The sequence below is a fragment of the Podarcis melisellensis genome (assembly GCF_964234715.1).
Source record: "Podarcis melisellensis genome assembly, chromosome: 5".
Taxonomy (NCBI): domain Eukaryota; kingdom Metazoa; phylum Chordata; class Lepidosauria; order Squamata; family Lacertidae; genus Podarcis; species Podarcis melisellensis.
The window spans coordinates 5,420,302-5,436,594 of record NC_138537.1 but is presented as its reverse complement, the minus strand read 5'-3'; the positions used below and the strand labels follow the sequence as shown (position 1 = coordinate 5,436,594).

Genomic DNA, 16,293 nt, shown 5'->3' with positions numbered 1-16,293 from the left:
AGCAACGAAGCCCTCTACAGATTGGATGGCGTGCATCTGTCAGATGCTGGAAATGATATCTGGTTGGGGGACATCATAGCAGGGATTAGGAGTTGGTTACAGGTTTGAAGGTATTGGCGGCGAGCTTTGCTCGACTGGCGGTCAGGCATTGGCAGGGGTAATTGTTATGCAAATGATGGGGGGGAGGAAGCGCCATCACCTTCCCCCAAGGAAAAGGGTAGTCCGGTAGAGGACTCCGGGGGGCGTTGCCTTGTCCGAAACCTAGGGAGGTAAGGGCCTCCAGCACGCCCCCGAGCAGTGACACCCGTGGGATCCTAGTTGGTGTACTTCAACAGGATTCACATGGCTTGTGGATAACCCTTCCCTGTCTCCATGCCGGGTAGTCGATAGGCGCCAATGCCTAAGGCCAATACCTTTCAATTCCTGTAATCAATAAAGCTGTGGCCTTTTATGCCCATTAACCTTAAATAATGTGTCCGGTGTCTTCATTTCACATGGGGGGAGGGGATTTGCCACGCAACGCATATGGTATGTCAAAATCCAGAGGGATAGCAACTACAGTGGAACCTCGAGTTGCGGGTGTAATCTCTCCTGGAGGCACGTCCGCAACTTGAAGTGTTCGCATCCAGAAGTGCCGTGTCTGCGCATGCGTGTGGTGCAATTTAGCGCTTCTGCGCAAGCGGTGAAACCCAGAAGTAACCATTCTGGTACTTCTGGGTTGTCGTGGGACACAACTTGAAAAGACTTACCTGAAGTCGACGCAACATGAGGTATGACTGTATAATTTCAAAGAGATGCGGATTTAGATTATTAAAGATAATAATAATAATAATAATAATAATAATAATAATAATAATAATAAATTTAAATACCCCACCCCTCTGGCTGGGCTTCCCCAGCCACTCTGGGCGGCTTCCCCCAAAAAATTAAAATACTGTAATACATCAAACATTAAAAGCTTCCCTAAACAGTGCTGCCTTCAGATGTCTTCTAAAAGTCTGGCAGTTGTTGTTCTCTTTGACATCTGGTGGGAGGAGGTTCCACAGGGAGGGCGCCACTACCGAGAAGGCCCTCTGCCTGGTTCAATATTATACAATGATGATAATGATGATGATGATTTATACCCCACCCATCTGGCTGGGTTTCCCCAGAAAAACAACTTTACGTTATAAAAATAAGGTGGGTTCTAAAAATATACGCATCTCACGTGTCAAAAACCAGGGTAAAGAGGTGGGAGGGAGTTCTACAACTTAGTGCTTTTTATTTTTATTTTTTTTATAAATATTTTATTAGGTTTTTAATAAACAAATTTCCACTTTCAAATACATACTTCCATAGATCCAATGGACTCCCCCCATCTCCCGAGCACTGCATTCCCTGTGTAACCAAAACCTCAGCAATTTGTTAACTTATTTTATACATAACAATATATCTTCCATTTTATCGTGTTATCTGATGTAGACATTTCAGTACAATTGCATTAATTTTTAATTTCCACACAATAAAAATATTTCATTATCTCACTTCTGTCTTATAGTGTCTTATTTATCAATTCAGAAATTTGCCGATACTGAAGCTATACCTTCCTAGAAAGGAGCGTTTTTTAACATTCATACAACTTATAATGCTTTTTCAAATAGTCCTTAAAATTTTCCCAAACTTCCTCCGTTTCTTCTTCTCCCGAGTCTCGAATTCTGCCAGTCATTTCAGCCAACTCCATATAGTCCATCAGCTGCGTCTGCCATTCTTCCAATGTGGGTAGATTTTGTGTCTTCCAGTGCTTTGCCAACAAAATCCTCGCTGCTGTAGTAGCGTACATAAAGAAAGTTCTATCTTTCTTGACCATCCTCTGGTCTACCATGCCCAGAAGGAAGGCCTCCGGTTTCTTAGGTAAGGTGAATCTCAGCACCTTTTTTAGTTCATTATGTATCATTTCCCAGAAGGCCTTCACTTTCGGGCAGGTCCACCAGAGGTGTAAAAATGTCCCTTCCTCTTCCTTACATTTCCAACATTTATTATCGGACAGGTGATATATCTTTGCAAGCTTGACTGGGGTCATGTACCACCGGTATATCATTTTCATAATGTTTTCCTTCAAGGCAGTACATGCCGTGAATTTCATTCCGGTGTTCCATAACCTTTCCCAGTCTTCAAACATAATGTTATGCCCCAAGTCCTGTGCCCACTTTATCATAGAGGATTTGACAATCTCATCCTGTGTGTTCCATTTAAGCAGCAAGTTATACATTCTCGAAATTAGCTTAGATTTTGGCTCAAGCAACTCTGTTTCTAGTTTCGATTTTTCCTCCTGAAAACCCACTTTTTTGTCTGCTTTAAAAACTTCCTGGATTTGAGCATAATGCAACCAATCTCGCACCTTGTTTTTTAACTTTTCCATACTCTGTAACCTCCATTTATCTCCAATTTTTTCAATTATTTCCCAATATTTAGGCCAGTGGGCCTCCATATTGAGTCTTTTACGTGCTTTGGCCTCCATCGGTGAGAGCCACCTCGGAGTTTTACTCTCCAATAAGTCTTTATATTTAGACCAGACCATGAAAATTGCCCTTCTGACAATATGGTTTTTGAACAATTTATGAACTTTAACCTTGTCATACCACAAATATGCATGCCACCCAAAAGCATTATCAAATCCCTCCAGGTCAAGGACATCGGTGTTCTCCAATAAAATCCAATCCTTCAACCAGCAGAGGGCTGCAGCTTCATAATATAACCTCAAGTCCGGCAGGGCAAACCCCCCTCTTTCTTTCGCATCTGTTAGTATGTTAAACTTTATTCGGGGCTTTTTGCCCTGCCAGACAAATTTAGATAAATCCCTCTGCCATTTTCCAAAACATTCCACCTTATCCACGATCTGGAGGGCCTGAAACAAAAATAGCATTTTCGGCAATACATTCATCTTTATAGCAGCTATTCTGCCCAGCAAGGAAAGTTTTAATCTTGACCATATTTCCAGATCTCTTTTGATCTCTGACCAACATTTCTCATAGTTGTCCTTAAATAAATTCAAATTTTTGGAGGTCAAATGGACCCCTAGGTACTTTACTTTTTTGACCACATTTAGTTCTGTTTCTTTTCTGAACTCCTCTATTTCAGTAGTTGTCAAGTTTTTTGCTAAAACTTTAGTTTTTTGTTTATTCAGCTTGAATCCCGCCACCCGACCAAAGTCAGAAATTAATTCTAACGCTCTTTTAGTACTAGAGGCTGGCTCCTGTAATGTTAATACCAAGTCATCTGCAAAAGCTTTCAGTTTATATTGTTTCTCTCCGACCACAATTCCCTGTGTCAACCGGTCATTTCTAATCATGTTCAATAGCACCTCCAGGACTGAAATAAACAACAGAGGAGATAGAGGGCACCCCTGTCGTGTCCCTTTTTCAATTTTGAACTCCTCTGTCACCACGTTGTTTACTATCAATTTAGCTTTTTGTTCTGAATAAATTGCTTCTATTCCATTTTCAAACCCCCGCCCTACTCCCATCCTTTCCAAATTTTTCTTCATAAACAGCCAAGAAATGTTGTCAAAGGCCTTCTCCGCATCAATAAAAATCAACACCGCTCTTGTGTTTGAATTAATCTGTAAAAACTCCAAAATGTCAATGATGTTTCTTGTGTTGCCAAATAAATGTCTGCCAGGGAGAAAGCCTGCTTGGTCCTTATGAATCACTTCATTTAAGACTTTCTTAAACCTACTTGCCAAAATGTCTGCAAAAATTTTGTAATCCACATTTAGGAGTGAGATAGGACGGTAGTTTTTAAGTTGAGTTTTTTCAGATTCTAGTTTTGGAATCAACGTGATGAAAGCTTCTTTCCACGTTTCCGGTGCCTTCCTCCCCTCCATAATCTGGTTGCAAACTTCCAGCAATGGTTGTATCAATGAATCCTTCAGTACCTTATAATATTTGGAAGTAAGCCCATCAGGTCCCGGAGATTTGCCCAGTTGAAGGTTCTGAATGGCGCATTCAATTTCTTGAGTTGTAATATTACAGTTCAGGATTGCTCTCATTTCCTGGGGTATTTTTTGTAATCCATTAGTTATAACAAATTGGTCCACCTCTGAGCTTTTTTGTGGCTTTTGAGAATAAAGTTCTTTGAAATATCTCTGGAAGGACTTTCTAATTTCGTCGGGTTTCTGAACCATTCTCCCTTCAATCTCTAGATTTGTAACTGTGTTAAGTTTTTGTCTCTTTTTCAACTGCCAAGCCAACAATTTTCCACATTTGTTAGCAGATTCAAAGGATCTTTGTTTCATTTGTTTAATTTTCCATTCCACCTCTTGATTTATCAGTTTCGAATATTGTGCCTGGAAAAACTTCACTTCTCTCAATACTTCCTTTGATTTAGGCCTGGATCTCAGTTTTCTCTCTCCTTCTCTTATTTTCTCCAAGATCTTCTCCTTCTTTTCATTCCAGAGTCTTTTTTTAATCGTGTTCTGTTGTATTAGAAACCCTCTTATAACTGCTTTGCTTGCGTCCCAGATTATTCTTTTTTCCACATTTGTCTTTAAGTTTATTTCAAAATAGTCCTTTAAAACTTTTTGGGCCTTCTTAACAATCTCCTGATCTCTTAACAAAGCGTCATTCATTCTCCATCTGAACGATCCGGTTGTATTTAGTCTCAATTCCATTCTCAAGGCGTTGTGGTCGGAGCAGGTTTTTGGGCAGATTTCCACTTTTCTGGTCTTAGGTGCCAGCCCTCTAGTTATCCATATTTGGTCGATTCGCGTCCATGTCATATGGGCCTCAGAAAAAAAAGTTCCTTCTTTCCCTAGAGGGTTCTTGATCCTCCATATGTCAATCAAATCCAAATTGTCAGTCATTTCAAAAAAGGTTTTTGGTAGTCTGCCATCTTTCGTTATATTAGCACTTTGTGACTTATCCATATTCACTGAGGCGACACCGTTCATATCTCCCAACATGATAATGTTGTTATACTCCAAATAGTCCAGCATAATCTCGTGCAGCTTCTTAAAAAATTCCGATTTTCCATCATTTGGGGCGTAGATTCCTAGAATTAAAAACTTTTCTCCTTGTGTCTGGATTTCAATTGCCAAAATTCTGCCCTGTTCATCTTTAAATACAAATTTTGGGGACAAGTTCTCCTTTGCATAAATCACCACTCCTCTTTTCTTAACTTTATCCGATGAAATAAATTCTTGGCCTAACCTTTTATTGATTAACACTTTTCTGTGGAGTCTTGTCACATGCGTTTCTTGCAGGCAAATAATGTCCAATTGTTCTTTTTTCAAAATATGAAATACTTTTCTGCGTTTTTCTGGAGAATTCCCGCCATTTATATTCCAACTAAGAAGCTGTAGAGACATCCCGGCCTACTTCTTGGGTATCACAGTTGGGTATCTAATTTGTCGTCCTTTTCCGGAAGCTGTGGTGCCGGGCCGCCTCCAGATGGTATGGATCCTGGTGGTAATCCCGGTGGTGGAGGCCAGGAATCTGCAGCTCTCTTTTGGAGGTCCTCCTCGTTGTCGTGTAGGAACTTCTGGTGGTCTTCTGGTGTTTTAATTCTTACCTTCTTTCCTCTATAGGTGAATGACAGACCTTGAGGAAATTCCCACCTATAAGGGATTGCGTTGTATCTTAACAATTTGGCCAAGTCTGTGTATGTGGCTCTAAGGTCCAACAAATATTTAGGAATGTCTCTATAAATTTCTGCCCTTTTGCCTTCAACTTCCAGGGATTTTTTAAAATGTTGGCCTAATATCTTGTCTCTTTCCTCTCTTGTTCTCAAACAAACCAAACAGTCTCTGGACTTATCTTTCTTAACCGATCTTCCCAGTCTGAAGGCCGTCACAATCCTGAAATCTTTATCTTCTTCAACCCCCCAAAATTTAGAAAACAACTCCGTCAAGAATTTCTCTAGGATGCCCTGTTCCAACTCTGGGACAGCCCTCAGCCTAAGATTACATTCCTTACTTTTCAGTTCCACCATTGACAGGTAGGCTTGCTGTTCTCCTACCTGTCTTTTCAAAGGTCTTACTTCCCCTTTGATCTCTTCCACCTTCTTGCACGCTTGCTCAGCTTTTTGATTGGCTTCCGCAGCTAGTTTGTAGTTCTCCGCCGTAGCTCCTTGCAGTTTCTCAATAGCCTGAGTGTGCTGCGAAACCTGATCTGTTAACTTGCTGATAGTAGATGTAGCTCTATCAATTTTAGATGACTGATCGTCCACCTTCTTATTCAGAAGTGCCAGTTGTTCCAAAATTTGTTTCAAGACTGGATCAGTTCCTCCAGCTGCCATTTCTTCTGTAGCAGGCGTTTCAACTTCTTCCTCCTGCGCCGTCAGCACAGTTGGCACCGAGGATCTACGATGATGAATCAAGGTTGTTTGGACAAGCTGCCCAGCTCTCTTATCTTTTTTCTTTTCTTTAGCTTCCTCAGCTAAAGCTTCCTTAGCTTTAGCTGCTCTTGTTTTCGCTGGGCCACTCATTCCCCAGCTGCTGTTCAAGGTCAAATAGTCTTTCAATCCATGAGAAAGGCAAGCCCAGAGTATAAACAATTAAACCACAAAAAATCCCAATAGGATACAGTTCCCAGACCTCAATGCCTCCGCAAATCCACTAGGGGGGATTTTCATAGGAAAGAAAGTTTCTTTTCCACCATCAAAGCTCCTATTTCAACTGAAGTCCCCAAGTTCAAAAAGGAGGCTTTCAGAAAGTTCTGTTTCAAATTAGTGCCACAAGGTAACGGAGAGGTTTCAATGACAGTATTAAAGCGATAGTGTATCCATCAATGCAACAGTTTATGTTAAGAAAAAAGTTTCAGCAGCCTGACAGTACTCCTTTACAACACTGGCAGTCCAATAACTCGGTTATCCCCTTCAATTCCACATCTCTTCACAATAGGAGGAGGATTCTCTAACACAATGAACCAAAAAATTTACTTCTTCACTCTTTTCAATTTCTAGAAACACACAGTCTATTAATGCCCCTTCTTACTTCTTTCAAAGTCTCTTTTTAGCGCTTCAGCCCGCATCGGGTTCTTTTGCTTTGCTCTGATTAGCAGGACCGGAAGGCGGACTTCCTGTTACTCGCCTCCCGTTTTCAGCCGAAATGGACAAATTTAAATTAATCCTTAATCAGTTCTTTAGTACCCCTTACTCACGGGTAGATTGCAGCCAATTTCGATGTTTTTCAAGAAGAAAGGTCGGCGCTCATCAGCAACAGCAGCGCGGCTTCACTTCCGCGAAAAGAGCGATGAACTCACAGCGCCGCTCCCCCGTTCACGATCCGGAGCCTCTTACGAGGTCCCTTCCTCGCTTCTGGGGGGGCTTCTGGCACCCGCCGAGTCCCACGGCCACAGGCTCGCTCTGCCTGCGGTTTATCTGAATGGGTCTCCGCTTCGCCGTAGCGGACGACCCTTTTTCGCGGAGCCCCTCTTCACTGAGTAAAGAGGACCGCCATTGCCGTTTTGCGCCGCCTCCGGAAGTCGGGAGTTCTACAACTTAGTGGCCGCTACAAATAATGCCTTTCCTGGGCTGCCACCACCCCAAGCTTCTGAGGGCAGTGGAACAACCCATTTTTGTGGTTAGTAAACCCAGTTTTGTACTTTGTACTGTATACACCAGGTGGCAGCTCGCCTTCTTCAATATTCATCGAGTAAATTATTTGCTCCTTCTTGCTACTCCTGCTATTTTCAAAAGGACTATTTCCAGAAGGAAATAGAAAATTGTGAAGAAGATTTTATGTGTAGGCTAGTACAGGACACCTGTGGTGACCTCATTACGGCCAGCTTGATCAGTTTTTTAGTTTCTTATCTGATCCATAGGCATAGCTGTCAACTTACAGATATGAAAATAAGGGACCAGCAGCCTCGAAAATAAGGGATCAGCAACCAAAATAAGGGATCAACAATTACTTTGATAAAATACATATTTTGTTGCGTGCAAATGGCTTTAGATACCTATTAGGTCCATAAATTACCATATAGCATATATTCAACACAAAAAACAGCAACAATTTGTTGTTGACAAAGGACAGCTGGACATAGAAAGGGCCCCATTAACTTCAGTAGCTTATTTAAGAAACATCATCAATAAGGGACAGCAGTGGGACATGGCGCTGGGATAAGGGACTGTCCCGCCAAATAAGGGACGCTTGACAGCTATGTCCATAGGAGCAGGTCAGGTCATCCGTAACATCAACAGCTTTTCCATCAACAGGAAATGAACGAGTTTAAAACCACAGTGGCTATGCGTTCATTTCCTGTTTATAGTGTGCCTGCAACCCTTAGAATCTTGTAGCGCTCACAGAGATTGGGGTGGCATATAACAGCTCATCCTTTATCAAATAATACAGTCACAGCTCAGAACATAGATCTGACCAAATAGTTTAATCAGCTAATCCCTTGCCGTCTCTGAAACACACAGGAGAACTGCAAGAAATCGGTCCCGGATATTTGTGCACAAGCAATGAATGAGGAACAATGAATATTTGCTAGGCTGGTGGTAACTCAATAATAATAATAATAATAATAATAATAATAATAATAATAATAATTTATTAATACCCCGCCCATCTGGCTGAGTTTCCCCAGCCACTCTGGGCAGCTCCCAATCAAGTATTAAAAACAATACAGCATTAAATATTAAAAACTTCCCTGAATAGGGCTGCCTTCAGATGTCTTTTAAAGATAGGATAGCTACTTATTTCCTTCACATCTGAAGGGAGGGTGTTCCACAGGGTGGGCGCCACTACCGAGAAGGCCCTCTGTCTGGTTCCCTGTAACCTTACTTCTCACAATGAGGGAACCGCCAGAAGGCCCTCGGCACTGGATCTCAGTGTCCGGGCTGAACGATGGGGGTGGAGACACTCCTTCAGGTATACAGGACCAAGGCCGTTTAGGACTTTAAAGGTCAGCACCAATACTTTGAATTGTGCTCGGAAATGTACTGGGAGCCAATGCAGATCTCTCAGAACCGGTGTTATATGGTCTCGGTGGCCGCTCCCAGTCACCAGTCTAGCTGCCACATTATGGATTAGTTGCAGTTTCCAGGTCACCTTCAAAGGTAGCCCCACGTAGAGCGCATTGCAGTAGTCCAAGCGGGAGATAACTAGAGCATGCACCACTCTGGTAAGACAGTCCGCAGGCAGATAGGGTCTTAGCCTGCGTACCAGGTGGAGCTGGTAGACAGCTGCCCTGGACACAGAATTAACCTGCACCTCCATGGACAGCTGTGAGTCCAAAATGACTCCCAGGCTGCGCACCTGGTCCTTCAGGGGCACAGTTACCCCATTCAGGACCAGGAATCCCCCACACCCACCCGCCCCCTGTCCCCAAAAAACAGTACTTCTGTCTTGTCAGGATTCAATCTCAATCTGTTAGCCTCCATCCACCCTCCAACCACCTCCAGTTCCTCTATTTGATTTTTTTGTCACTGAAGTATGCTGCAGGATCCTGCCCTTGCTGGAAACCCACAGTGATGAAACAGATTGCTCACCTCTTCTTCCCTTGGGCAAATGACTGTACTGTTGAAATGACCACAAGATTGCACTAGCTTATTTATTATGAATGTTTGTAAGTGATGCCAGTAAAGGTTTGATGATGATGATGATAATAATAATCTAGAGAACAATAACGGGGGGGGGAAATACACTATGATTTATTTTTATGGTCCTAATGAAAGTCAGATGGAATTTTTTTATTAAGTGTTTAAGGAAATGGAGTATATTCAAAAGGGCTATATGATTATGGCAGGAGATTTCAATATGGTATTTGATAAACAAACCGGTAAGTCAAATCCTACTCCAGAGGAAAGATGTAGTAACACTAGAGGATTAGCCAAAATTGTGAAAGGGAAAGATATGAAACATGTATGGAGAGAAATTTTCTTTCTTCTCACCAATGCATAAGACCTATTCCAGGATAGATTATATCTTCGTTTCAAAAAACTTAATATATAAAATAATGAATACGGAAATTGGAATAATATTGTAAAGGTAACCAACCACACATTGGTTAATACGGTATTAAAAATAAAGATTATAAGGAAGCCAGAAGATGGAGGTTAGATACAAGGATCGTCAATAATAGTCAAACAGTAAATAAGATAGGAAAGGAATTATTTGACATATGGGAGATTGAGGAGAAGGGGCAAAGTACTCATGCAATAATATGGGATACAATGAAAGTGGTGATGAGGGAAATTGGTATTAGGGAATCCAATAAATTGAAAAAACAACAACAACAAGCGGTGAAAAAGTTAGGGGACGAAATTAGGACATTGGAAAATCAATATATTAATGATAAATATAAAAGAAGTAATGCACAATTACAAAAGGAAGGCGTTAGAAAATAAAGATAAGGAAAAAGTGCAGAGAGATTTGATTTTCTTGAAAAGAGAATGTTTTGAACAAAGTAATAAAAATTCCAAATTGCTGGCTACAGCTGTATAGTAAAAAAAAAAAGGTAAAGAATTCAATTAGCCTAATAATGATGTGATTTACTGCTGGTTCACCTAAGAGCAGGGGTTGGCAACTTGTGGCCCATGAGCCACAAGCAGCCCACAGGGGTCGTTTAAATGGCCCACGAGCCGCCCCCGAACCAAGCGGCCTGCTCAGTGAGTCCCCGCGTGTTGCGCTAAACCGGTGCAGCACGGAGCCGCGACTTGCTTCTGCGGCGCCAGAAACTGCTTCTCCATAGATGCCGAAAATTGCACCTGCACAGACGCGATCCAACCCACGGAGTGATCTCCGCGGGAGTGAACTGGCCCAGGTGAGGAAAACCTTCCCGACCGCAGCCTTAGACAGTATGTGGGAGGTTTCGCAACCGCAGCCACAACCATTAGACCTATAATGCACAATAACCATGCAGGTTATGTTCGTTGAGAAATCTAGGAAAGTTGAAAAACAAATGTCTTGCACACTCTGTCATGTAACAGCATTAAATTCTTCCAGGAATTTAAAGCTGGTTACTGAAAAATTGCACAAGCGAGATATAAGAGAAATCTTTTTATATGCGATAGCTGCTGCCCAGTTACTAATTGCATCAAATTGGAAAGGGGAAAACAGTAAGGGAATGGCGGAAGAAGTTACTAGACTATGCAGAAATGGCTCAATTGACAAATAGGTTAAGGGGAAATACAAAACAATCATTCACTCAAAAATGGGATATGTTCAAGAAATACCTACAAAAATATAATAACAATATAACATCTATGGCAGCTTCTGAATGACCCTTGTATAAATTGAATATTAATAAATAAGGAAAAATGCTACGATGTGTTTTAAGAAAGTATTAGAAAATATATTAAGAGTAAGGTAATAAGTCTAAGTTCATTCAACATTGTAAATGTAAAGTACATTGGGAAATGACGGGAAGTCTATGTTAACATAGTTTACTTTATTTGATTCTACTCTGGTTTATTTTTGTTTAGTTGGAAAATATAAGAAAAGAGCACATATAAGTATAAGTTTAAATTAATATTTATGGTAAAAACATTTAAGGTTGTTATTATTATTATCATCATTATTACCCTTTACATGTAGATAAGATTGTGTATGAAATCCATGGATTTCAATAATAATAATAAATTCATGAGAGAACAAGGGTGGACAATAAAGAATGGGAACAGGGTGGAGGGAATCAAATCAATGTTGAAATGGGAATCAAAGGAATGGCTTGTGCAACCTTGTCTTGCATCCCAGTATCATGCAAAACAGCCTTATCCAACCTGGTGCCCTCCAGGTGTTTACAGAAAGTCCCACCAGCCCCAGCCAGAGGAGGAGCCAATGGGAGTGAGACCCTCCAGCAGATCACCACCAGCCCCAGCCCTGACCCACTTTGAGAGCCTCTAAAGTATGGGGATCTGGGACTTCCACTTGAGGCGCCATGGAAGATGGCTGAAAATTCCATCGCTCCGGCTCCCACGGGGTACCTAGAGGCTGAGATGGGAGTAATCAGCCTCCCAAAATCTTCATGGGGGTATGGGAAGATACAGTCTCATCCGTGGATGCCCAACAAACCAGCCCCAAATTTGGAAGGAAGGAGGGGCTGGGGGCACTGGATGGAAAGCCCCCGAGAGAGTCTGGCTCTCCTGGACGCTGTCTCTGCGAGCGAATCAAGTTCCATTTCTTAAGATGAAAAATTGGATTTAAGGTTTGGACATGCTTCGAGCGAGGAGGGAGGAATTACTCTGCCAATTAAGCTAGCCACTGAGGTGCCAAAAAAAGACTGAGTGGAAGAAGGATTAACATCTAAGTTGCTATGTTGGAACAGAACGGAAAGGGGGGGGGGTAAGCCTCTCTTACTATTGTACTTTGCTTTATTATAATATTTGGCAAAAAAAAAAACCCCAAAGAGCTGTTTACATTAACTATAACAAGCGAGATTGGAAAGTTTTGTATTTGTTTATATAATATGGCTCTAAAATTATAAACTGTGTGGAAATAATAATACTATATAATTAAGGCTTTTGATCTTTGATTTGCTTGGAAGAGGATAAAAGATTCTCCAGGGTGTGGACATCAGACAGAAGCAGAATTGCGGTTGGAGGATGGATGGCGGCTAACAGATTGAGGTTGATTCCTGACTCTAGGTGGGGCTACCTTTGAAGGTGACCCGGAAACTACAACTAATCCAGAATGTGGCAGCTAGACTGGTGACTGGGAGCGGCCGCCGAGACCATATAACACCGGTCTTGAAAGACCTACATTGGCTCCCAGTACGTTTCCAAGCACAATTCAAAGTGTTGGTGCTGACCTTTAAAGCCCTAAACGGCCTCAGCCCAGTATACCTGAAGGAGCGTCTCCTTCCCCATCGTTCTGCCCAGACACGGAGGTCCAGCTCCGAGGGCCTTCTGGCGGTTCCCTCACTGCGAGAGGCCAAGTTACAGGGAACCAGGCAGAGGGCCTTCTCGGTAGTGGCGCCCGTCCTGTGGCGCCGTCCTGTGGTGCCAATTGAAACCCAGCCAGATGGGCGGGGTACAAATAATAAATTATTATTATTATTATTATAGAATCTCATTAACCGCTGGAGAGGTGTTAAAAAACCTTGGGCGGTTTCCTAGAATCTATGTTGGAGCTGTGTCGCAATTTCAATTTGGAAATCCGCCATTATGGAAGTCAAGACGGAGTTGCAGAACTACAAATAGTCATAGGAGGAGGCGAGCCTTTAATATGTCGTTATATTTGTATTTCCAGTTTGATTTGGTAAATCTCCTCTGGAAAAGCTAATGTTTGATGCAACCGGTCTGGGGAAATTAATGAGCAGACACTTAGACTTGATTTCATCGGAACTGAGTGAAGATGGCAGTTGCCAGCAGCGAAAAGACCTTTGGATTGATTCGGCAGAAACACCAGCGTGTGAGGAGATGCTGCAAACTTATAGAGGGGAATCATAGACATAAAATCCACACAGAAACACATCATTGCTTGTTTCAAGTCGCTTGTGGGAACAACTCAGAGGCCGTGAAAGAACGAAGGTTAACAACAGGAAGAATTAGAGGAACCATCGGAAGTGGCCATGAAAAGCAATAGAGATATGATATGATCAGAACCCTCCAAACTCGAAGCATGGGAAGTCCTATTTATAATCTGGCAGAATATTCGGATTATTTGATATGTATATGTATAATTTGGAATATTTAATGTGATTGGATTGTTAAAGTGGAAAATTTAATAAAAATGATTTTTCTTTTTTTTTTTAAGTATGGGTATCTGGAGGGTTCCCACTATCACTTTATTGTCTCAAACTACTCAGCAGAGCAGTGAAGAGGAAAAGGCTCATTTCAGTCTACAAGTGGAACTATGTGAGTTGTGTGCTGCTGGCAACTGGCTGTTCCATACTTCGTCAAGCTGCCGCCTTTCAGGGGCTTTGAACTACAACTCCCATCATCCCCGGCGGGCACATACACATCTCACCCCTATTGGCTGAGCCCAGTCCTCCAGTCTTCTAAGGCTGAGTCAGAGGGTTTTATTTCTCCAGATTCTATATATAGTTTGTTGGTAACCCAATCCATTTGATGCAATGCTTATCAGCATGCAGCGAGAAATCCCTGCAGGTTGCCAAGTGCGAAGGAACTTGTGCTACCTCTCTCTTTGTGCCTATGTTAAGAAGCTACTTTCGCCCGGCACTCATTCAGAATGAAAAGCATGTTCTGTGTTACAGTCAAAGAAGAAATAGGAAGAACTGTTTGCTTGCTTGTTTGTGTGTTTATTAAATTTGTATACCACCCTATAACCACAGGACTCAGAGCAGTTCATAGGATAAATTATTATTATCATTAATGAAATGTATGTACCGCACTGACAATCACAGGGCAGTTTACAACATTAAAAAAGCCTTACGCTGCATCATAAATCTGCTTTAAAAACTTTGGAAAGTTGATTTGAAGTTTACGGATTGCATATTGTTAAAAGAGATTATATGAAGATGATATACAGGTGGTATGTCACACCAATAAAATTGGCAAGAATGTATAAACCAGAACAAAGGAATTGTTGGAGGTGTAAAGAAGGGGAAGGTACCTTTTACCATATGTGGTGGGAATGTAAGAATATTCAATTTTGGGGGGAAATGATATATAATGAATTGGAAAAAAAATGTTTGAAATGACATTTACTAAAAAAAAAAACCAGAAGCTTTTTCGATAGGAATTTTAGGATAACTGCCAAAAGAAAAACAGACATTATTTATGTATGCAACAACAGCAGCAAGAATTCTGATAGCACAGAACTGGAAGACTGGAGAAACACCATCAAAGGAACAACGGCAAGAGAAGTTGATGAACTATGCAGAGTTGGCAAAGTTAACAGATAAACTACATGAAAAAGACAATAGTGACTTTGAAAAAGAATGGGAACCTTTTACATCATATTTGCAGAAACAACAAAAAAATCACTGGCAGGATGTAAATAAACATTTGCAATTTTATTTATAACAAACCAAGAAACTTAATAGTGTGATAATATAGAAGTATATATAAACAGCAGAATGTAATATGAGAAGTAATAAACCAGGGATGGAAGCTGAGAGAAGTCAGCAGGGAAGAGGGAAATTGAAACTTGAATGTACCTGTAATGTAATGATTACAGATATTGTAAAAATGAAAAACCCAATAAAAACGAATTAAAAAACAAAACAAAACAAACTTAGGCTGCTCAGACACAAGCAACGTGTGTTTGCTTTCTCTGGTAGAAGTATTGTTACATTAAGGACTTTGGGGGTGCATAATTTGCTAAAATCTCAGCCACTATGAATTAAATCACCCCACCCGACTCAGCCTTATGACTTTGAATGATCCCATTTTATCCTGACGCACAGATAATCCAATGTGACCTGGTGTCTTTACTCCTGGCAGCAGCACACTAGAGGATAGCAGGTCACTGGAAGACTGCTGGATGAAAGGTTGGCTAGATAAACTGTGGGATGTGATGTTAGAGGAAAGAAGGGCTACCCAAAATTATGTGGTTTGAGGGATAGCTAAGAAAATTGAAGTTACAGATAGGTAGCCGTGTTGGTCTGCCATAGTCAAAACAAAAAAAATTCCTTCCAGTAGCACCTTAAAGACCAACTAGGTATCTGAAGAAGTGTGCATGCACACGAAAGCTCATACCAAGAACTAACTTAGTTGGTCTTTAAGGTGCTACTGGAAGGATTTTTTTTTTTTGTTTTAAGAAAATTGAATTTGATGTAACATGGTGGTCCCTTTATATCATAGCTGAACAAAGATGGGCATTTATTACAATTTCCAATGAATCATAGAATCATAGAATTGCAGAGCTGGAAGGAACCCCAAAGGTCACCCAAACCAACCATCTGTAATGCAAGAATTGCCACTAAAGCATCCATGACAGATGGCCATCCAAACTCTCCTTAAAAAGGAGAGTGCACCACTTCCCAAAGGAGTCCATTCCACTGTTGTGCAGCTCTTACTGTCAGAAAGTTCTTCCTGATGTTTAGTCAGAAACTCATTTCTTGTAACTTGAATCCATTGGTACAGATCCTACCCTCCAGAGCAGGAGAAAACAAGCTTGCTCCATCCTCTGTGTAAGGTAAAAGGGTAAAGGTAAAGGACCGCTGGATGGTTAAGTCCAGTCAAAGGCGACTCTGGGGTTGCGGTGCTCATCTCGCTTTCAGGCTGAGGGGGCCGGCGTTTGTCCACAGACAATTTTCTGGGTCACGTGGCCAGCATGACTAAGCCGCTTCTGGTGCAATGGGACACCGTGATGGAAACCAGAACGCACGGAAATGCCATTCACCTTCCCAGCACAGTGGTACCTATTTATCTGCTTACACTGGTGTGCTTTTGGGCTGCTAGGTT

The 16,293-nt window shown here is 41.5% G+C and overlaps 1 protein-coding gene across 1 annotated transcript in view; it reads left to right on the top strand.

Annotated features, from left to right (window-relative positions):
• Positions 1-16,293, top strand: part of LOC309369827 (cytochrome P450 2J2-like) — a 66,028-nt gene that overhangs the window by 12,264 nt on the left and 37,471 nt on the right. The window lies entirely within an intron of this gene.